Here is a 23,974-nt window from a genome sequence, read left to right as displayed (position 1 = left end):
AGAGTTGGTGAATTTTGGAGTATTTCTTTTTCTAATTAACCTCCAATGTTAATCTCCACTTCTCTCTTTTGTTTTTAATCCTTAATTTGCGTATCTTGTGAGGTGTCCATTTTTCTGGAAAAATGTGGCAAACATAGATGAAATCTATTTAGCAACATATTGGAATTTCAGTGTCATATTCCAAAAACAATTAAATAAAGAAGTCATAAAACCAAGAAAAATTAAAATCCAATTTAACAGCCTCTCATTCTACCTCTGAAGAGAGTGGCTTATATTCTTTGAATAGTAAAAAGCCACAATTTCTTAAAAGCAAAACAGTCATCAGAGCATTGCCAGTGAATATATATATCTCACAGTTTTCTGTGAGTGATTTCAAAGTTCTCTGTGGTAGAAACGGTTAATATTCCTCGACATTTCCAACATCCCCTGCCGTTAGGCCACGTGATGGGATCCTGGCAAACAGAATGTGGACAAAAGCGCTGAAGGCCATTTCCGTTTCCATGCCTGGCCCTTCCACACAGACCACACAAACCTCTGGTTCTTTCTTAGTCCTCTGCTCATGACCATCTTGAAGCTACATGGCATTGCTAACAGTCTGCAGAGGGCCACCCATAGAAGAACTTCTACTATGCTAAACCACTGTGCTTTCAGGATTAATTTGTTGTTGCAAATTGATAATTACAGCAATAGCTCTAGGAATGAAGGGGTTAAGAGAACATTAGTGAAAAATGTCCATTGAAGTACAGTACCCCTAAAAAGGCAAGATAGTACAAAAAGCAATTCATGCAGTAGAATAAAATCTTGGTCCTAGAGATGACAAGGAGAAATATAAATCACTTCAAACATCCCTCAAATGAGGGCTTTCTTGTGACAACTGGGTAGGTTTTCAGGTTATTTTTATTATAATCTTTTAATTCACACCTTTTACATGTCAGGAACTGTTTCAAGCATTCTTCTTTTTTAAATTTTCATAGGAATATCTTGGAAAGGTATTACAATTTTACTTTAATGACTAGGGAATCAAGATTTAAAGAGGGTATGTAATTACCCAAGGGAATGGGGCTACTAAGTGATGGAGCTGTAATATGAACCCAGGTTTTCTCTCCCCAGAGCATCCCCAAGGGCATGCAGCCCACCAGACAAATGGCCTGTCTAGGAGAGAGACATGAACCTATTAAGCTGAGCTCGCATTCCTCTGAAGTGTAGTCAGACACAGTTCCACTGCACCACAGGATACTGATATTGATATGACTCAATAAATCCATTAAATAATATCTTAAAATTAACAGTGGAGAGAGTTGAATGTGATGCCCTTAACTTTGATAACTTCTTGACTTTTAATACTCTTCACTAAGCAGGTAAAACAACCAATTTCCTTAAGTTATTCTCCCCTACTTAAAATCCTCCCCATGATTTGCCCATGTCCTCAGAATAAGATCCAGTCTCCCTTACTGTGGCTTACCAGGTTTAACATGTCTATTGCCTACTTCTGTCTTCAACCTTCTTTCATTAAAGTTCCCCTCACACTCTACATTCTAAGTATACTTACTTTCCTTTTGTTCCTTGAATAGAACAGTCTATTGCATCTAAGTGTCTTTGCACCTGCTGTTCCCTCTGTTTGGAACCTTCTTCCCTTGACTCTTCAATTGGTTGGCTTCTCCTCATTATTTAGGTCTCAACTAAATTGTCACAACTTCACGAGACTTTTCCTGACCAACTAATATGAAGGTGATCACCCCCATAACACATGACCCTGTTGATGTCCTTCATGGAGCTCATGCTGCTGTCAAATGAAAAGGTTTATTTATTGGTTAACTTATTTTTTCTTTGTCTTCATGACTTTGTGCATATGTGTACGTTAAGAAGACTTAACATGAGACCTATCCCCTTAAATTTTTAAATATATATACAATGTAATTAACTATAGCCACTATTTTACTCTCTTTTTCTATGGATGGTATATGTTTGTTCTTCTGCGGCTGTGCATTCCAAAAGAGCAATGAGTTTTGACTGTCTTCAGTTTGCTGCTTTGCCTCTATGAGGCAAGCAGCCAGTTCTAACACAGGTATTATGAATCACTCTCCAGGATGATACTCACATTTGGCATTAGGTTCTATTGTGAAAGAAATTGCAGGGTTGTATGCAGTGGTGGAATAAACAGAAATGTGATTGATTTTTCACAGCTTCTGTAGCTGATTTCACCAACTTTGTGACAAGTATGGAAAAGGCAAAATGAGGTACTGCTATAGGCAGGCTTATGGCAAATGCAAAAACATGGACTAAAAATCCCATTTTGAGTGCACTTGCAGAAAGTTTATATGGAAAAATAATCAAAATTGTGAAATAAATCATAGAGGGTGTGTTAGAAACAGCAGGAGTTTTGGAGACAGATGAACTTAGAGTATAAAACTTGGTTATATTGTTATAATCTGGGTAGCTTTAATCTAGTGTTTTAAGTTTTGATCATGTTTGCCTCTAAAATGCATTCACTAATCCCTGATTTGGGTCATTAGGCTAACATAAAAAAATAAAAATAAAAATTGAGAAATGCCCTAACATGGGGGTTTGGCATTTAATAGACATTCTTTAAGTGGCAATGTTCTTTTACTTCCCATGTTTTTATAATATTTCATATGCTGTGAGGATTGCGCACACACACACACACACACACACACACACACACACACACACTCTCTCTCTCTCATGTATTAGAAGTTTATTTTGTTCTTGTTGGTATGGCTAACATCTTTCCAAAACAATCTCAAATCTCTTGAACCTATCTGGAACATTATCTTGGACATACATCAAGCTGAACCACATAACATTGCCATCTTTGAGGTAAAAATAGTGAGATATCAATAATTTCATAGTGTTTGACTAATAAATAACATCGTGGTTAGGGATAGAAATAAAGTGGGGAAGAGACATGCAGTGGTTCTCAAATAATGAACAAGATCATTGGTGGCTAAGTCCTTCCAGGGACCAAACACCCTGTTCACAAAAAGATGATTTTCTGAGTAGAGGAAGTCAAATGCCCTTCACCTGGTGTTCCCAGTGACAGTGGCAAAAAAGAAAATTAACCATTGTTGCTACGCAAAGGTGTCCATACTGGCAGTAGCTGTTTAAAATACTTTTATTAATTCTTATCCACTGTGATCAGTTTCTGGGTACTTGACGGGATAGTGTAAAGTCACTGAGCTCTTACTCTTCACAGATAATATTTATATACCCTTGACAGTCAGTTTATTAAGAAAGACTTATTATAGTATGTTGCTTTATTGCAATCAAGTTATGACAAGGCATAAAGTGTGTTCAAGCATGATACAGGGTTAATTACCAAACAACTAAATCAACAACAGAATCACAGAGAATGTACTGTATTAATTCCATGATATAGTCAGTGTAAATGATGGCAGTCCTTAGATGCTAGGTCTGAAAATGGTAAGGAATGAGGAAATCTGGCAGAAGAAGGAATAGTGTGTTGATGTTTCTCCGCAGTGCACTTCACTGGGAATGGCAGTTTCTGGGAACAGCATTCACTCCCACTATGTGGAGGATCCTGGAAGCCTCTGTTTTTCCGTCTTGTTCCTAGCAGTCTCTATACATTTGGTACTTAGTGTTCTCTGGGTAGGGTGAAATTCTCACCAGGCCCCTCATGTTGTGCTCTGGGAGACTGGAGAAACCACCACTCCCCTGCTCCCCCTTTCCCAGTGAGGAGAACTCTTTCTTTGGTGCTCAGCAAATTTGGGAGGGGAGATGATGTGGGCAAATGAAGCTGCTATTCTTTTCCTTTTTGTGTCCTTATTCTTAAGTTTTTTCTTCCCCTGTGTGGCTGAATTTCTTAAGTGGACTACAGAACTCTCCCAGAGCTGGTTTTGTTCATGAATGGCTGTCTGATTATTGATCTTTGTGTAGAGATGGAGGGTGGCACCTCCTACTTTACTAACTTGGTAACATTAGTGATTTGCTTCTTTGGTTCACTGATATATTTAAAAATATTAAGTGAATGTCAACTAGGATATGGCACTGTGCTAAAATGAAGCTTCAGTCTAGGAATTAGCTGAGTTTAGGGTCCCTGCCCTGCTCATCTTTGACCTTGAATAGTGTAAGGAAAAGTAAAAGGAAACACACAGAGGCATGGAGGTGGAAAGAGAATCAAGGAGGAGGCAGGTGGGAAGGGAAGGGAGAAAATCAGAGAGGAGAGTGGGGAGGAACATCCAGTGGTGGTTAGCAAAATGGTCTGGGTCAGAGACAGACCTGATCACCACTACAAATGTAATCTGTGGCCTCATTTCCCTCATCTGATAATGCAGATAATAGCCACTTCTTTCTTAATAAGATTAAATGAGATCATTACTACAAAGTGTCTGGCAAAGTCAACACTCAATACTTGATGGTTTTTATTGTCTAGCTAACTGTATCTTAAGAGTCATCATTCTTCAGACATATTCTGTCTAAAACCTTGATGAGAGTGTGTATGGGGAATCAAAACCAAGACAGTCACATCTGGGAAGTGATGAACTCACTACTATAAGATCAAAATAAATCACCCACATTACAGAGATAAAATACTAAACTGCCAGAGTAAGCGACATTGGAAACACAGATTAAGGAAGAACATATTGAAGGAATTCAAGAGAAAAACAAGTAGGGCCACCATGATTGTTGTAACAAAAGAAAAGTAGAAAAATTAAAATATGTAAGAATCTTGTACTTGGCCTTTCCTTCCATTCTGTACTGGTTGAATTTACAGCCACTACAACTCTGATTACTTTTGCTTAAAAAGATGAAGTGAAACCGGAAAAGCTTTTGGGATGAAAGATAGTCATGGGAATAAAACCTTACAAAGAAATGATAGGAATAATGTATTTGACTTAGCAAATAGCACTTTATGAAGTGACATAATTAATACTCAGTTGATTAACTTCATCTTTTTTTCCCCTGAACATCAGTGTTTATTTCCAAATTCATAAAGAACATAAATAAGAAAAGAAAGAAAGGAGCAAAAGGGATGGAGTGAAAGCTCAAATTATAGCAAGAATGATCTCAGTTAAAACTAAGAACATACTGGATATGCAAAGAAACAAAGGTAGCAGTGGCTTGAGGGTATTGTTTGTGATTTATTACTTTTTTATCCTTCAGAATGTTTACAAAGAAACTACTTTTTTTTCTTAGATTGTTTACATACAATGTTTTTGAAAGGTGGGAAGCTTAATAAACAAATTTTGTGCTTAATAGTTCAATAGATCACTAATTACCTCAAATCATAGAATAACCAAGCAATTGTATGTTTGGTGCACAGTCATGTAGTGTAATAGCTATGAAACTATAGAGTAGAAATTGAAATCCTAATTAACATGATTATGTGCAACTGTCAGTAGTGACAATAGCTAACATTTTTTGAACACCTTTATCCCGGTCAAAGATTATGGTGAGTCCTTTGATGCATGATTTTAATCAGTCCTTACAAAAACCTTGAGTCAGCCCATATTAGTATTTGCATTTTGCAGGTGTTTAATAGAATTTTAAAGAAGGATGACAGACAATAAATATCAGAGGTGGAATGTGGACCTAAGTAGAAGCCCAGAGCCAATGTCTTAATATTAAAATCATGCTGCTTTGGAGCTAAGTTAGGGGCACTGGCTGTGATATCCCTTTGAGGCCAAGACTAACAAGAGAAGAATAGACATCTGCATTATGTAATAGAGACTTGTATGAACTTTTCCTTCTTTTAAAATAGCTATGCTCTCAGTGCTCTGAGATGATGAACTTGGAAATAACTGAGGATCTTACTTACTTATTTCATTTTTACCTACATATCTTGGTGTAGTGCTCTTTATTATTTATAAATTAATTGGGATACAGTGACAAATAGAATAGTCTTTTTGGCTTAAGTACTTATCAAAATTAAAAATAAATGAATCTGCTATCTATGCTTAAACATTCTCAGGTTCAGTAGGCTCCATGTGATTAGGATGACATTTTTCTACTAAAAAAAAAGAACTTACTCTCTTACTTACAGAGGAATAGAAAAAAAGAGAAACTCACTCCATGTATTACCAAGTTTGAAAAGAAATATACATATTTTCATCTTAAGATAAAGGGATATTTTTCTTTAACTGAAACATTATATCTCATTCAGAAACACCAAGTCTAAATATGAACTGTCATACACCCAGGGTATTCTCATCTGAAATACCTGACCTGGGTCATATAAGCCCCTTCATAGTTTCAAGCTGCATCTTTTAATTTCATTGTCAGTTTTTCCATGATAACGTCTTCACATTCAGTGCAGATTTTCCTATGTGATGATGAACTGTGAAGAGAAAATAGACTTTACATAGTTTGTTCATCGTCAGGTTAAAACCAGAGTACTCCCTTCCCATGCTCCACTGGGACAGGGAAAAGACAGAGGCAGCCCGTCTAGTTAGCACACGATGAGGGGCCTCAGGAAGAACAAAAGCAGAAAGCTTAGTGAGGGCCTCAGGAATATACAAGAACGGGATGGCTGTCACGGGAATGCCCTTTATTTTCCTTTCTTTTTTCTTGCTACCAGTCAGGGTCGCACGAGCATGCCAAATTATACACAACTTTCAGTAAGATTGGTCAAAACAAGGAACAGCCTTCCAGCAGGAACCAATAGAAATTAGACAATTCAGCTAAGTCTGAGATATATTCCCCTAGACACGGCCCAGACACAGGCACTCTTGACCCCATCCCAGCATGTACTGGAACTTCTGTGCTATCGCTTTCTCTAAATAAAAAAAACTTTCTTTTCCCTGTTTGCCTACCTTGAGAGTTTGTGAAGTTCATTCTTCTGCTCCACGAATAAGAACCCTAGTATCAACATTAAGCAGGTCTATTTCTTTAAAAAATAAAAAGATTCTCGCTGTCAGAAAAGGCAAAGTAGGTTAGCAATGAGTTTTCAGAATTAAACCTCGTATGGTTTTCCAAAAGAAAAGAGAAATATTCTGAATTAAATCTGATTAGTACAATTAAATTATTATGCAGTAGATAATACAATGAAAGAAGCAAGCAAATGGTAGGGTTTGAATTAATGAATATAATTAACATGAACACTATACTTTTTAATTAAAACGCATGTATTTAAGGTGTACAACATGATTTGCTATACATATGCACAATGAAATGGTTGCTACAGTCAAACTAATTAACATATCATTTCCTCAGTTACTTTTCTTTACAAAAATAAGAGCACCTGAAATTTTCTCTCAGCAAATTTTCAGTCGTGAATACTGTATGATTAGCATAGTCATTGTGTAATACATTAGATCTCGACTTATTCATTAACACTAATAATACTTAAACTGTATTAAAAAAGAGTAAAATATAGAAAAAAGAGAAAAGCAAGAATGTTAGAAGTGATTTGAAAAAAAATAATTTTATTACATGGTAGCTTACTTTTGTGAGTAAAAATTGCTAGATGCTCTATTTAAGCAGAGAAATCAAAATGAACTAATATGACCAGAACACATCTTACTGCTTCTCTATCATGAACCTTTGGGATAAGTGGAGGTCCTCGGAGGCCTCATACTGTGGCTATTCTATGTCACATAGGGTACATACAGTTCCTTTATGCACCTGGTGCTAATCCACACATAGTTTCACATTTACTACTCCTGTTTTCTCCCACAAAATTGATGCTGTGGCTTACTTGAAATAGTGTCCCTACAAATAGCCTTCCAGAGGGAATTTAGAAGACAATAAGGCTGATATTTCTATAGATAATTGGATCCAGTCTTCAGAACTTGGTGAAATCAGAAGTCACATGGAAGCTCACCAGTTGCTTTCATGAGGTGCTGTTTTATTTTTTTTTAAAGGAAAAAGCCCGTAATTTAAATAAATATTTGGATGCTTGTGTATTTTGACCATCACAATGGAAACTTAACATCTAGAAATCTCTTCCTGTGTTAAAAGACGTTTTCAAACCTATGAAAATCCTATTAGCCATGAGGACTATTAGATCAGATTGCATTGCTTTACATTTATCCCATGCCCTTAGTCAGAGGATACCTTCATCTATAGCTTCTAGTCTACAGTTCAGTAAGCAAAGGGCAGAGATGAGTGTTTACTCAGATTTGTTTTCCCATTCTAATGGCCTGTACTTCTAGAAACACTAACACTAACATTTAGATGCCTGGCCTTTGTGCTTATTGTATAGTGCTGTAATTGTCACAATACAGAGATTTATGGCTACCAACATGGTACCATGCCACCTGGATTGTTGGTCACTGGCCCCTTTGGGGGCAAGAGTTGTGGCAAGACCTATGGGCCTCTGGTCAGATTAAGACTGTTACTGTAAATCATGTGACTGACCATTTGCCTTTGGCATCCCCAGGGAATGATGAAGCAGGCACATTGGCACAGGTCTGTTGGCTAGAAGGAAAGCCTGCCTCTGATGTGGCCCAATGGTTCTATCAGCATTTGTTGCACTCAGGGCAAAAGACAATGTGGGCTGTAGCCCATCAGTGGGGCCTGATGTTGACCTTTAAAGAAGTCATCTGAGCCAGAAAGGAGTGCCTTGTGCGCTCCAAGAGGGACTTACCCTGAGTCCTACAGCCACATGGGACAATAGTAAGTGGGCCAATACCCCCTGTCAGGTGGCAGATAGACTCTATTGGGCCACTACCCATATCAGAAAGATATCAGTATGCCATGACTTACATGGATACAGTTACTGGACTATTGGTTGTTTTCTGTGCACATTGTGCAGATCAGCAAGCCACCAAGAGAGGCATAGAGCATTTCTTTGTAGCCTATGACTGGCCATAGGTGATTGAGAGTGATTCAAGACACCTAATTTACTGGACATACATTACAACAATGTGTACAGCAATTAGGAATAAAATGGAAGTTTCATATACTATGTAACCCTCCTGGGGTGGGCATGATAGAAAGGTACAACGGTTTGTTGAAATCTGGCCTGAAGATGGACACCCAATATCTATATGGCTGGTCAGTTTGCTTATGGAGAGTGCTATGGTGTTTAAATGAGAAGCTCTGAAAAGGAGCCTTGACCCTGTGGATATGGTCACACACATTGCTGCCTCTCCTATACAACTGTATATGCAAACCAAAGAGGAGTTACTGAAGACAGGATATGTCCAGCAGAGTAACCTTGTGTTGCCAGTTCCTACTTCATTAAACCCTGGAGACACTGCTGAAGGGACATGGCCCTGGACTTTTCAACACATAGACCAGCGATGGCTGGTCTTTCTGGCTTCCTGAGATAAAGGCCTGGAAGCTGGCCTCATGTGTATTCTGTAGTAACAGCAGAGTGGCCCCCAAAGATCAAAGATTGGTAGTGTACCTGAAATGTCTGGGAAGTAAGAGCATCTTATGGGAAAGTTTTATTTTATCTTCACAGCCAGTGCATACACCTCCCCTAGACCTATATATTGACTAATCTGTAACTCCCACAGGGAGGGGGCTGAAATTCTGATATACCAGACCAGGACGAGATCCCAGGACCACTCTCTTGCACATATCCTCCCTGACGGACAAGATTTGCCTATGTGGTATCATTAAAACATGTATCTTATCACCCTTAAAGTTATTTTCTTCTTCAGTCCTTGTGGCCTGGATGCATCCCCTGGCAGCAGCTACCACATGATGATTGCTCTGAGCTCCCTACCTATTCAGCTACTGACTGCCTGTGGAATGGGTGAGCTATGGGCTTAATCTGAATAGGAAGTTTGAACCTAGCTGCATCCTCCAGCTTGAGGATTATCATGATTTTATTGCTGTTGCTATTGAGTGTCATTAGTCTTATCACAATGCTCCAGTTTTCTCACACAGGGGCCATTGTGGAAATGGGGAATATGTAGATTGTGAGGCAAGATTCCTGGAGGGGTGGGCTGTGGGTAAAATTGCAACATTTTCAGAATCTCTGGCCTGGCTTTAGTGCATCTGCATATCAATAAGTGTCTCAAGGGGTGGAGAAGAGTGTCCATCTACATATCAATAGGAAATCACAGGGTGTTTGAGGGTTTATCTGGCCTGGAGAGGATGCGGGGAGCTCTCTTCTGCTGCAGCCTGGTCAAGAGAGAGTCCAGATGACTGCTTGTAAGAAATAAAAGGGGTTCTTAACTTTATTTTTCCCTTAGACTGATTTTGGCTTTAGAAAGTTATTTCTAGAAGTATTTTGCTCCAGGATTTTCACCCAAGGGTTACAACTGTGTTGTATGGTTTTGTGAAAAATCATAGAATACTTTTAGTACTTTTGTTTTTCTGAATGGGAAAACTTTTTTCATTGCTAAAAGAAACTTGTGATTTTTAATTCTTTTCAAAGAGCAATTCTTTTTTAGTAAGCGCAAAAAGTAGAAAATGAAGCACATGAATTAACTTGTAAACTCAGTTTTTAAATCATAATATTTTTATTATAATACATGATCAGTGAGGGGTCCTGGTGGGGAGTAAGACTTTTCAAGATAAGATGAGCATTATTTTTATTAATTAATGGTAAAGCAAGAGAGCTTATGTAATGTGAAAATGAAACATTAACCTACATATGACTTACAGCCTTGAGATCAGAAAGACAAAATGCATCTGTGAGAAGTTGTAAAATGCCACCTTCTCCTCACACTGTAAGCACGCACATACCACAGATGAAAACAACAATCACAACAATGTGACAGCCTGCCAAATTGTTAAACTGATTTTAAGGTTTCTAATTCCGTAAGTCTCACTACCATGGGTAGAGTTTCGTTTGCATTTGTGATTTCTAATAAAAAGCTTTTTGTACTGTACTGCTCCTGGGTATATATTTCTTTATTCCCTTAGATCTTCACTAGGCTTTCCCTAGATAATCACCTCACTCGTTGCATGAACTTCCAAGGATCCGAATCTTCTCCTTTGCCCTATTCCCTGAAGCTGGTTACTGATGGGGCATTATGTGTGTTGGGCAGGGGTTGGGGGCAGGGAGAGTTGGTTGATAACGTCTCTGTTGCAGAACTGATAACAAACTTGGAGTCAATATGGACCATGCCAAAACTCTTTAGGCAGCACCAGGAAGATGGGATTGGTTCATAATTCCAAAAACTTTCATGAAGTTTCTAGTTTCTTCTCTAAACCCCGCATTCCTTTGCCAATATACATATAAAGTGTTTCTCTGCCTGATCTGGTAAGGCAGACTGGGGAAACGTTCCCTGCCTTCTCATTGTGTTGCCCTTCTGATAATAAATATTTCTCTGTTTCAAACCTGGTGACTTAGAGATTGGCTTACTATGCATTGGGAATGCAAATACAGATTTGGGTGTTCAAGAAAATAACCTCTGTATCTAAATTTTTTTAATTGTATAAATCTAAACTGAAATACATTCATTAAAAAGAATAGGTCTATATATTGCTTGGAGAAGGTATTCTTCTCCCAAGAGATTCTCATGGTGATCACAGAGATTTGATTTCCACATTTAATATGTAATAATTATAGCTGTTTCATTTACTGAACAACAATTGAGTACCTATTAACTGGGAAGGCAGTTCATCTCTTTTGGAAGTTGGTTTGCCTGGATTCAAATGTCTCTTCTGTAATTTAGTAGCAATGTAACCATGGGCAAACAAATGGATTTGTCTCTTTCAATCTCACTTTTATACCCATAAATTGGAGATAACATTGTAGGGTCAAGGACAATCTGCCCCAAGATTCACCAGTTTGGCAGGCAGATTATGTCAGAGTTGAAAACAATAAAGGCCTGAAAGACTCAGAAAGACACTTTGACATTCCTCTCTCTTAACTGCATACAAAGAATTCAGATGGAGGAAATGCTACAGGAGGAGAGATATCCCCAGACATAATTACATTGTAATGTGAGCCTGGCATGGTGGATGGGGAGGAATGTGGCTAAATTCGTTAAAATTCCTTTCTAAGTTGTATTATTTCTGTGTGTCCCAGGAAACATTTGTTTCCCAAATCTTTACTCTTTTATATCCCTATGAATTGCTTCCCTTTGCTTCTAAAGTCTCAGACCCCTACCCCATTCTCCTTAGTTCAAGATGACATATACACCTCACTCTCCCTATATTTGGAATCTACATCTATAAATTCCCTGAAGGTGCATAATTAAACCTTGGTTTTTGTCCTGTTAATCTGTCTCCTGTCAATTTAATTCCTAGACCAGCTTGATATGAAGGGTAGAGGAAATGTTTTCCTTGCCAACAACAAAATATTTTTCAGGGTTTTAAGGGTGAAATCATCTTCCAGGAATTAGTCCAGTAGTTGGTGCTTTAGTCAGTTTGGACTGTTGCAACAAAGATGTGTTAGACTGGATGGTTTATACAGCAAACATTTATTTCTTGTGGTTCTGGAGCCTGGGAAGTCCAAGATCAATGTGCTGGTAGATCCTGTGTCTAGTGAGAACCAACTTCCTGGTTGCAGATGGTTAACTTCTTGTTTTATTCTCAAATGACAGAGAAGTCAGAGAGAACAAGCTCTCTGAAATCTCTTCTTAGAAGGACACTAATTCCATTTATAAACACTCCACCCTTATGATCCCATGTCCTAATACCATCAGATTAAGGGTTAGGAGTTCAACATACATATTTGGGGGGTGGGGGAAAACAAATATGCAGTTCATAGCAGTTGACAAATAGTAAATGCTCTATTAATGTAAGTCTGTCTGGTTCTTATTTTCATTCTAGCTTATTATCATGTACCAGGCTTTATTTTGTGTTGGCAAAAGATGAAAATAGAATTCTTAGCCTCAAAGAAGCATCCAACTAGTGCATAAACCCACACTTTTATCTCATGAAAATAAACCAGCAATCACAATATGGTTTGATGAGTGCTGGTGTGGAGTGATGGATGTCTGCTAGTGTGTTATAGGGACACAATGGCATCATATGAATGACCTTTGAGGTATTGGCAGAATAAGAATTACATCATAATCCACACTTAGCACCCATACTTCTCTGAGGATTTAATCCCTTCTTATACCATTGGTCATCACTTCTGACATTTCTCACTTAGGACCATCAGTGTCTCCTTCCTTCTAGGAGCCATCCTAGCAGTGTGCCTGCAACCTCTCCCTGGTCCTTGCTAGGTGATGCATGCTGTACGTGAGGAGAGTGCTCCCAAAGAGACAGACTTCTCTCAGCCAATTGAATACTCCACTGCCCTCGATCTTATACCCTCAGGATCAAGTCCAGTGTATGCAAGGTCTCCCTGCTCTGGCTGCTAGCAGCTGACTAGGTTTTGCAACTCCATTAGTATGTAGTCCCTTTCTTCCCTATCAGGCCCAGTGTGTCCCTGGCTGGGTTATATTGTAAGTTAACTAAAGATTTGGCCTAATGGTCTATATGGATTTATGCTTTCCAGTGGGGGAGTGACCTCCACATCATTTGTGGAGTTGGAAGGAGTTCTTGGTCATCCTAGAATTCCACTTAAATTATGACTTACTGCTCTTCCATGAGGTGTCCATGAGGTTTGATATTGATTTGTTCTCTACCGTGGAAGGTTTACTTTTCAACTTTTGGAAAAAGATTAGAATATGTCATAAAGCTGATAATTTGTACTTAACATGATTTGCCTTTTTAAAAAGGCATTGATAATTATAAAGGAGAAGAATAACATTTGATTTTGATAAAGATAATAAGTTCTCTATGAAGATGAAAAGAAAATGAACAATTAAATAAGATTTTTAAGCATAAAAATTACTATTTCCTCTTTTAAGTGAAAAATTAAAATGTGTAATGACCCCTTGAGAACCTTTCTAATAAGGAATGATAACATGTTTCTGTCATTTTTCAAATTGCTGTGTTTTTGACAGCCAAACCTTGTTTTTTTGACTCTAAGTAAAAGCACAAAAGCCATTTATTATTAAAGGAAAACAAAACATACCTGCTACAGATAACTGTTATAGCTTTAAGTTTTCTTTAAATAATTTTGTAATTATAAAAAGTGTTTTAAGATTTATTACAACTCAATCAAGGAACTGTTGAGAATCACAGTTGCTAGTATTTTTAAATCAGAATTAAGCACAGTTGCTGGCCATTTTCTTTTTCTTTTTTTTTTTTTTTTTGCTGTGGCATAAAGAGATGACTTAGAAGTTGCTGGGGTCATTCACAGCTCAGTTTTATGAACTGATGGGCAAGACAGCTAAGTTTAATGGCCTGAGAGCAGAATGAGTTCCTAATGGATTTTTTTCCCCTCAAAAAAAATCTTTCAATGTGGAAACAATAAATTTCACAGAAAAAAAAAGGTAAATAACAGTGTATATGACCTCATAGAAGAGAAAATGAGTAGTAAGTTCTGAATACATATTTTAGGCATCGGGAAAGGGAGTTTTCAATTGTATTGGCCTAGGTTCTTAAGAAAGTAGACCCTGAGTTTAAGATAAAAAGTTTAGATAAAGCACCTTTATTTGGGTGGTGTAAGCTCAGACAATTGGTGATGGAGGAAAAGAAAAAACTAGGCAAGGCACAGAAAGATGAAATACGATGTGATAAGCAGCTTTACAGAACTGATCCCTTCTCTATGGATTGTTGAGAAGGCAGGAGCACTCACCTGGAGGCAGGGGTGTTCCACACTGAGAGGCAGCACATCTGGGGCCTACAACGGCAGCAAGGGGCCCAGTCCAAGGGGAGGAGTTCACTACCCCTCTATTAAACAAAGGCGAATGCCCTGATTGACAGAGCTTTGCGCTGTAGCCGATTATCAACCCAGTTATCATTCCCTGGAATACAGGATTTTCGTGATGCTTGGAACTCCGGAAAATCCCTGCAAGCTGTTAATTTTGATACGAATGCTCCTACTACCTTCCATAAGAGATCCTTCCCCATGTTTAGTGCCGATGTACTGGCAGGAGGAGTTAGTGGGCTCATACCAAAATGGTTTGGTAGAGCTTTTGCTGTAGGAAAACTGTTTTCCGTTCCTTTGGCAACAGGAGTGGCTGGCAAAGAAAGTGACACTTGCACAGCAGAATCCCTCTTTTCAGAGTCTAGAGTTTGCTTTCTGGTCAGTTCTTCTCTTTCCCTAGCTGCTAGTTCTTGTTTTAACTCTCTTACTTCATCCTTTAACCTCTGCACAGAGACCAATGAAGATTCCATTTCATCAAGTTCACTTTCTAAGTATGCATTTCTTTCGAGGGCCTCATCTAGCCTTTGCTCAGACTCTTCCAGGGAAACTACTGCTGCCCTTTGTGCGCGCTCCAGGTCATCCTTGGCTTGCTCCAGCTCTCTCACGTACTTCTGCAACTGCTCCTTAACCACCCGAGTCTGATTTAAATCATCCTCTAATACTGTGACCTGCTTGTAACTTTGTGCATGCTCATGTTCTAGCTTCTCCTTTAATGCCTCCACTTCGTATTTCAGTCTTTGGTTATCAGCTTGCAAGTCTCTCTTACTTTGTTCAGCCAGTACTAACTGTGCCTCCAACTCTGCTTCTAATTCTCTGCTTCTTTCCTGGAATTCAAGTAGCTCATCCAGAGTTTCCTGGAAGCTTTGTTTATACTTGAAGCAAAGTTCCTTCCAGAAAGCAGTTTCCTCCTCTAAACTAGAAAAACATGGTTTATCTTCAACATCCATAGTCACGAAAGTCTCCAGCCTGTCAAAAGGGCACGGTCAGCGCCTCTTGGCAGACGTCTCCACTAAACAGGCCCGGATACGGACACCTAGCTGCTCAGCAACTGCTCTCCTCTCTGCAGTCCCAAGCTCTGAGCTCCACTCAGCGCACTCAAGAGTCCAGCTCCTCCCAGCGCATCAGGGGTTGCCAGGGAGACATTCTGTGACACAGTGGGTGTGGTTAGGAGCATGCACACTAGCACGAGGGCAGCCAGGGCGGGGCTGTGGCGGGGAGGGCATCACAGGGGGCGGTGTCAGGGCCGCAGAGCTTACATCAGCCTGACAGAGGCCTTATGCACAGGCGCCCCCAAGCACTGTGACGGGCGGGTTTGGGCATGGAAGGTTTACCTGCACACTTTGCCACTGGGGAATGTGGCGCTACCGTGGATAAAAGTCGGCTTTCAAATTCCTTCAAGTGTTTCAGTGTTCTTGTTCACGTAAGATGAATCTCGTGTGAGATTTCCCTTCCAAGTCCGTCCCCAACCTCCACATAAAGTATAAGCGGTGTTCAAGCGCCCCCATCACTCTCTCACAAATACCTGTGTGATTTATAGCAGGTCCACTAGCTGAACTTTTTTTTTCTTCTGCATGTTATTTATTTATAATTTTTTCAAAATTAAGGTATTATTGATAACACCCTCTTGTGAAGGTTTCACATGAAAAACAATGTGGTTGCTTCATTCACCCATATTATCCACTCTCCCTCCTACCCCATTGCAGTCACTGTCCATCAATGTAGTAAGATACCACAGAGTCACTACTTGTCTTTTCTATGCTACACTGTCTTCCCCATGATCACCCCCACACCATAAGTACTAATCATAATACCTTTAATACCCTTCTCCCTCCCTCTCCACAGGGCCTTCCCAACCTTCCCCTTTGTATCTCTGACCAGAATTCATTCCTGAATTCTTGAATATCTTTCCGTGACTCAATTAGCATGTTAATCATTTTTATTTTGAACTCCCTTTCAGGAAGAGTCACAAGGTCCTTGTCATTTAAATCTTTCTCTGGAGTTACATTAATTTTACTCTAGACCAGGTTTCTTTGGCATCTCATATTAGTGTATGGTGCCCTCTAGTGTCCAGAAGCTCTACTCTCTGGAGCTGTTCAGCCCCGGAAGCAATGTCGGGGGTTGCAGGGGAGCGGTATTGGTGCCTGAGGGGTGGAAAGGGCTGTTCTTTGCTTCCCGACTGCTATGCCTGTCTCTACTGCCTGAACCAGCGGGCTGAGCACACAGGTATAAACTTTTGTCCCAGTGCAGCCAGATATGGATCCCTGCTTTCCACAAGTGGCTGGTATCTCAGTCTCTCCAGGAATTCTTCCTGTCTTAGTTTTCCAACCCTGTAATCATGAGAGTATCATGAAAGCACCATGAAATGTAGATTTGTGCTCCCAGAGTAGATCTCCGGAGTTAGGTATTCAGCAGTCCCAGGCCTCCACTCCGTCCCCGCTCCAATTGTCCTCCTCCCACTGGCCGGTTAGCTTGGGTGGCGGGGGGGGCGGGCCTTGGGTCCCGCCAGGCCACTGCTTCGGTACCTTACCTAGTTCTGTGAGGTCTGCTCTTTTCTCCAGGTGTATGCAGTCTGGTGCAGTCCTCTTTCCTGTTGCTCAGGATTAGTTGTATTAATTATATTTTTGTATTATATGCATTTTTAGGAGGAAGCCTCTGTCTCACCTCTCATGTCACCATCTTTAATCCCTAATGGATTTTAAAAGTTGTTTCTAGTTTCTGAAATAATACCTAGTATTCTCAGATGTGGTGACCTTTTGAAGTAAAGTAGAGCAGATACTCCATAGCGACCTCTGATCATGGAAACAAATAGACAACAGAAGCAAAAAAAATTAAATCCATTTTAGGTTGTCATACAAGTACCGGCAGATGGAAACTGATTATAAACATAGACATGGTATTTGGAAAAATACTTTTATTAGTTTTGAATTCCCAGAATATTTTTATTCAAATATCCCCTTCCAAAATTCTTTTATTATTCAAATAATATAGTGACCAATATTAGTAAGTTGGCACAGACATTATTTTCTATTGGTTCAGTATTTCCCTTGTACTTGTGTTTAGTTAAGTACATTTCAAGTTCACATCCTAATAGAAATGATGATGTTGAAAGAAATGGTGCTGGGGAGAAAGTCAAGGCTCCATTAGGAAGTAACCTGCCCTTAATGGGACACAGGGAAAGAATACACATGAAGGCCCTTTATCATGTGTCTAAGGTTGCAGAAGTTCTACATAATGTTGTTAAATAAAACATGCACCTTCCTTCATGACACTTTATCTTCATACTGGCCTGGCAGATCAGTACATTATCTAGAAATGTTGGACTTAATGAGTGTCAACAGAATGGCCCAACAAGACAAGAGCTGGTCTACAATTTTCCCTTCTTTTCTCTCCACACCTGATTCCACCTTGTACCAGATGGGGCCTGTTCCTCAAACATGGGCACACTCTAGTACATGGCTCTGCCACATCTCCTAAACAGGGACTTTGTGGAAATTCACTGGGAATGGAGACTTACTTACTGGTGACACAGTTCACTCTTGGGAGAAGGGAGCTTGGAAGAGGCTGTTGCAGGTCCCAGAAGAAAGTTCAGGGTCATTTGGTCAGGACATTAGATGAAGCCAAGGATCCTGAGAGTGATCTAGACTGTGCTCTCCCCTTGACTACACAGTACTCTCTTCCCTGGGTAAGAGTATGACCAAAGTAGAGCCAGTATGGAACCTTCTAAAATGGGAGCCTTATATGCCGGAGCCTTACATGCTGGTTTTGGAGTTTGGATACCTTCTTGAAAACTAAAGAAAACTATGGAACACTTAAACAGTGGATATTTTATATGCAGTTTTTCTTTTTACATACCTATAAACAAGGGGAAGACATAAATAAGAATACTTTCCTTTCAAGGAGAAGCAATATTGTCTATTCTCAAAACTTTTCAAAAGGCCTTGTTCATTCAAGTGCCTCATGATAGATATAATTGGAATTGGAAAGCTACTAATAATGTGTCCATGACCATTTTTCATGTGTAATATTCAATTTATTTCAAGTACCCCAAACAATTATTCTGAACTGCAGGTTTAATCCTTCTAATGAGACACCCTAACAGTGAGAGTAACAGAGGTACTTCAAAAGTGATTTGTGTGTTTCTATGCTAAGTCTCATACGCAGCCCCTAAAATTATCTGTTTGCTTTGATATAAAGAGTCAGGAGGGAAGAGAGACATGGAGAGCTTCATAGACATAGATCTGGAAGTGGAATCTAGGCAGCCTGGTTTAAAAGACAATGACTTTAGTGCTCCTTATCCATCCCCTAAGGACGCAGTTTAAGTTCATATACCAATCCCCAAGCAGTTCTTCTCTGAAAAATGATTCAACGGATATGGTCACCAATACCAAATAAATATAAGAATAATGGTGAGTGAAAGTTAATTTTGATCTAATATAGACAATTTTAAATATAGTGTGCTTGTTATCTCTGTCCCTAAGGATTGGAAAAAAATTCTCATTTTAAACACCACACATTATAGGCTAATGCCTTCAAATTTTCCTTAAATTGATATTCCAGTAAAGAATGATTTGACCCCAAATTGATCTCTAAAATAAAGGTTAAAAAAATTATCTTCACTGATTCCAGGAGTTTTTCTGTCATTCCATCATTCCTGGGAATGTAGATGTTGAGCCATTTGGGGGTACATGGTGCAGAGTGGAAAGAATTATAGAGATGGCTGAACCCAAGTGCTGGGATCCTCATTCACACACCACGGAATATAGAAAAACTTGTACTTTTCAAAAATATAATGTTTGAAGCTCTCACCTGCATTGGAACACTGGGTTCTAATGAGTTCTTTGGGATATATGTAGACAGAGGACTGACCTATGCTGGGAATCCTAAGTGACCTACTTGAAAAGGAGACTTCCTTGGTCCATAACCTCTAGGACAATGGTGATTAACTTTGCATTGTTTCTAAGCCTTAGAAAGGGTAATGAAAGCCATAGACCCCTGAATCAGAAAACACGTACGTACACACACTCACATTTCCTGCTCAAAATTTACCTACGTGACTTAGATGTCCTGGGACTCTGTTTCTTCAACCATGGGACCTACAGTCCTTTAACACTAGATAATCTATACATATTAGACATTTAATAACTATAGGTAGGGCAAATCTTAATTTTCCTCAGAGGAGTGAATTGGGGAGAGGAGGTTATGGCTAATATTACAAAATATAATTCTTTTCTTATTTTCATTTAAAAAGTAAATCTCTTCAGTAAAGGAGTTCTTAGCCATCTTAGAATTCCAATTTAATTATAAGTTACTGCACTTCCATTAAGCGCCCTTCCTTTATATACTATTATGAGAAACAGTAACTTAGGGTTAAGCATACAGTCCTTTATAATCAGTTTGACTGGGTTTGTTTCTCTTAACCTCTCTGCATCTCAGCTTACCTATAAAGTACAGATAGTACTAGTACCTAGTTCATAAGGCTGTTATGAGTAGTAAACATGATTCACATGTGAAACATTCAGCAAAGTATCTGACACAGCAAACACTCAATACGTGTTAGCTATAATTTTTTATAAGAAGAACGTTTATATGCAAAATACATTCTGTTTTAACAGATATATATTTAAGGGAAAGTGACCATCAGGAAATATAATATGTAATGTTAAGTACTGATATGTACATTTGGACTCAGAAGCAAAATTTTAATGGGATATCTGAGTAATATATACAGACTATTTTTCTTTGAGGCTGGGCAGGTCACAGTGGGTGGAATGAGGTAGAAGATCAAATTAGTAACCAATGTTTGATAAAGATATATTAAATGTCCTTGATAAGCAATCTTAATTTGAAAGTTTTAGCTTTCAAGCAAAAATTTTGGGATGTTTATTAGAAATGCAAATTTCTTCCCTTTTGAGGTCTCTAGACCTCATTTTTAACTCTAGATTTCCCAGATTTAAATTCAATAAATGGAGAAAGAAAATGAGTCTTGCTAGTGAAACTGGGGATAATGTGGCAAAATTTAAATGGAAGAATTTTGGAGTGCTGGAAAAACAAAGCTTACACTGGCATTAACACAGCTATTTCTTTTCCATAAAACTTCTTATATTCTCCTTTTCTACTTTAAAATTATAATTTGAGGAAAAATTATCAGTATATATTTTAATCTCTACTATTCTTGTTTCAATACAATTGCTCTGAATATGCAAATCCGTACTATCCAGCCCATTGTTTGTGAACAGCTTGAACACTGAGATAATGGGGTTAATGCAGCACCAGGATTTGATTTTGTAATCCAGTTAGCCGCCCAGGGAGCATCTCTTATTATTTTGTCCAGCATTATTATTGAAGTCCCACAAGTGACGTGCAGAGTTTCTCTCTCATGCAGGATGTTCTAGGGAATTGAGGCTACAGATTCTACCCACCAAAGAATACTGACAACTTTCATAGCCAATTTATGCAGGTGTATTTATTACAGGTATTTATTATTGATTTTGTATTCATTTTCCTGCTTTTATAAATTCATAATGTCTTTTCTATCTGCTATCAAAGAGTGGAAATAATTCTCTTTTTGCTTCTCCTTGGCCTAAAGATGGAATTTTAACCATCTCTTTTATGAATACCTGTAGACTAGAAGACTACTTTTTCATAAATACTGGCAACATCCATATAGCCATTTTTCTTAATTTTTTTTCATAGTGCTAATGATTTGCCATCTGCCTTTCTTTACGTAAATTCTATTGGTGGTTCAAGTCCTTATTAAAGCCTCATCTCCCCCATGAAGCCCTCTCTGACCACCCAATGTGAATAGATTGCCCCTTTTCTCTAGCATCGATTGTTTGTGACATTTATTTAACATTTATGAATAGCTCCTAGGTAAAATTGCATTTGGCTATTATATATACAAGTGTACAATGTGGGCTTGCCAATGAGAATAACAGCTTCTCCGAGACAAAAACTGTATCTTATAACTTCTGTATATGCCTTAGGAACTAGTGTTCTACAGCCTGAATGCCAGGACTCAGAAACACAGTTAATGACACGTTAGCGGAAGAGCTCCTTTCTTGTCAGAATCCTTGTAGGTCTCCTCATGTTCTTTTCGAGGCACAGGAGGGGTAGTGTAGTTCCAGTTACAGGCTTGAATCAGGGAGTGCTGCCCCATTTGGGGTCATTCTTTGCCCTCATGTTGATCTTGCAGCTGTGGGTAAACCTTCTGGGCTGCCTGCCCTTCAAAGACCCTCTGCCTTCCTCCATCTCCCACGGACCTCCTGCCCTTGGTGGATCTCAACAAACTTTTGGACCCTATCTTCAAACCTAGGAAATAAGCTAGAGAAAGATAGTGCTCTACTCCTTGCTTGGGAACCATCAGAGCACTGGATTCATGGCCATTTTTTCTGCTTTCCCCATCCCAGGACTCATAGTCTTGGAAGATGGGACAGAGAGGACCTAGCTGAGCTAAATGGAGGCCACAGCAGGTGAGATGAGAAGGTTGGAATTCACTGAGGGCTTGGCCTTGGGGAAGAAATAATTCCTGAGTAAGAACTAGAGAGGAAGTTACATAGGCAGATTATCAACAAAGAATTGGAAACTAAGAAACTTTATAAATGATTATAATAAAAATAAACTTCAATCTGATATGCTGCAAGAAAGATAATTATCTTTCTATTCTCTCTATGAAAAATAATATGAAGTTGCTGTTCTTTGTTGAGGCAGTTGAAGATCACATAGCCAGAAATGCACAAAAGCATTATGGAGTGTTCCACTCCGCAGATTAATAAAAATAATGGGTTTCCTGCATTTTCAGGTTTTATGATATTTATATTATTTGTCAACTTAAAAAATAATGCAGCATATTGTGGTTTCTTCTTTTTAATTCTATACAACTACTAAAGCATTCACTCTCATCCCTACTTTTTATCTACAGTTTGTCTTCCTTTACTAGAGAGACTTATTTGAAAAGCTTCAGATGCCACAAAACCTTTTTTCATCCCAGCCAGAACTGCATATCCAATTGCTTCGGTGTGCTCATGGGATGCTGTGGTTTGCAGCAGCCCTTCATGCTTACTATAAACTCGCCAGCTCCACTGAGCCCCAGACCTTTTCTTCCTCCTGTGATTTCTCTTTCTCTGAATCTGACCAGTTCCACTGGAACCTCAGAATTCAGGAAGGTCACCTCTGAGCACCCCTCCCCAGGCTGAATGCCCTGCTTAGAGGTTCCATAGACGCTGGGACCTTGCTCTCTCAGAGGATTCATGTCCCTGAACTTTCACCTACTGCTTATTTGTCCATTTTCCTCATTAGCTTCTTACATCCCTGAGCACAGGGGCTCCTGCCTCTTGTTTCTCCTCAGAGCCTCACTTGGCACAGACTCCTTGTGGCTGAGTCATCCCTAACTTACTATCAAGAGGATGCCTACATTCTTTCCTCACTCACCCAGAGAATTTCACTCTCTGTTTCACTGATTTATTCAGGTAATAAGCAAATATTGGTCTAAAGCTGTGGTGCCAAGGGAAGTGTGCACAATGAGGTTTAAGATGTAGAACTTGTTTTAGGTTGCCTTCAAAATTTATTCAGCACTTTCTCTGTTCTGGGCACAAGGATCATGTGAGGCAAGTGTTATTCCTATTATATGTTATTATTACTTTATCTTCTAGTAGATTCAGAAATTAATATTGCATAGTCAGTAAGTGGCAAAGTGCGGTTTGAAATGAGACAGGCTGGCATCACCCAGGGCGGACCCTCTGAACCACCTCACTCTCTAGGAGCTGTCAGAGGCCTGGTACCCAGATGTATGAAATAGAATCCTGCTCTTTAAGAGCTCACTGGAAACAAGTAAAGTTGACACTTAAGTAAAAGCTGTTACTGCAAGTGAAAGAAGGATGTTAACAACTAAAAGTTATTAAAAGGAAGACACCATAATAAAGATTTTTTACCATTATGTTTACCACACCTTATTTTTTCAAATCATATCACAAAGTATTTCAGTTGTAACTATAATAACCACACAGTAAAATATGTTAATTTAAAAAAAAAGTATACTGTCCTATTGCAAACAAATGTTATGTTTTAGTCAGTTTTATTTCTTGTAGACCTTATTTTCACAGCTTTGTTTCTCACTTATTTTTGATTAACTAAAAGTTCCAGCAAGGAATACATTATACTTAGGTATTCCCTTCATTTTGAACTTTTAGGCATCCCTTTATTTTTGCATTAGAACTAATTCTGCAGTGAACTATCAGAGCATATACTTTTCTCATTTTATATGCAAATACATACTTCCATTCCATCCCATGAAATTAATGTTATCATAAACGTTTCTCTAATATTAGGAATATATTTTTTAAAACTTGAAGGCTTTATATTAATAAAGGATTTCAGTAACTG

Source organism: Manis javanica, chromosome 11 (assembly GCF_040802235.1).
Source record: "Manis javanica isolate MJ-LG chromosome 11, MJ_LKY, whole genome shotgun sequence".
NCBI classification, from domain to species: Eukaryota; Metazoa; Chordata; class Mammalia; order Pholidota; family Manidae; genus Manis; species Manis javanica.
Note: the sequence above shows the minus strand (reverse complement) of the source record.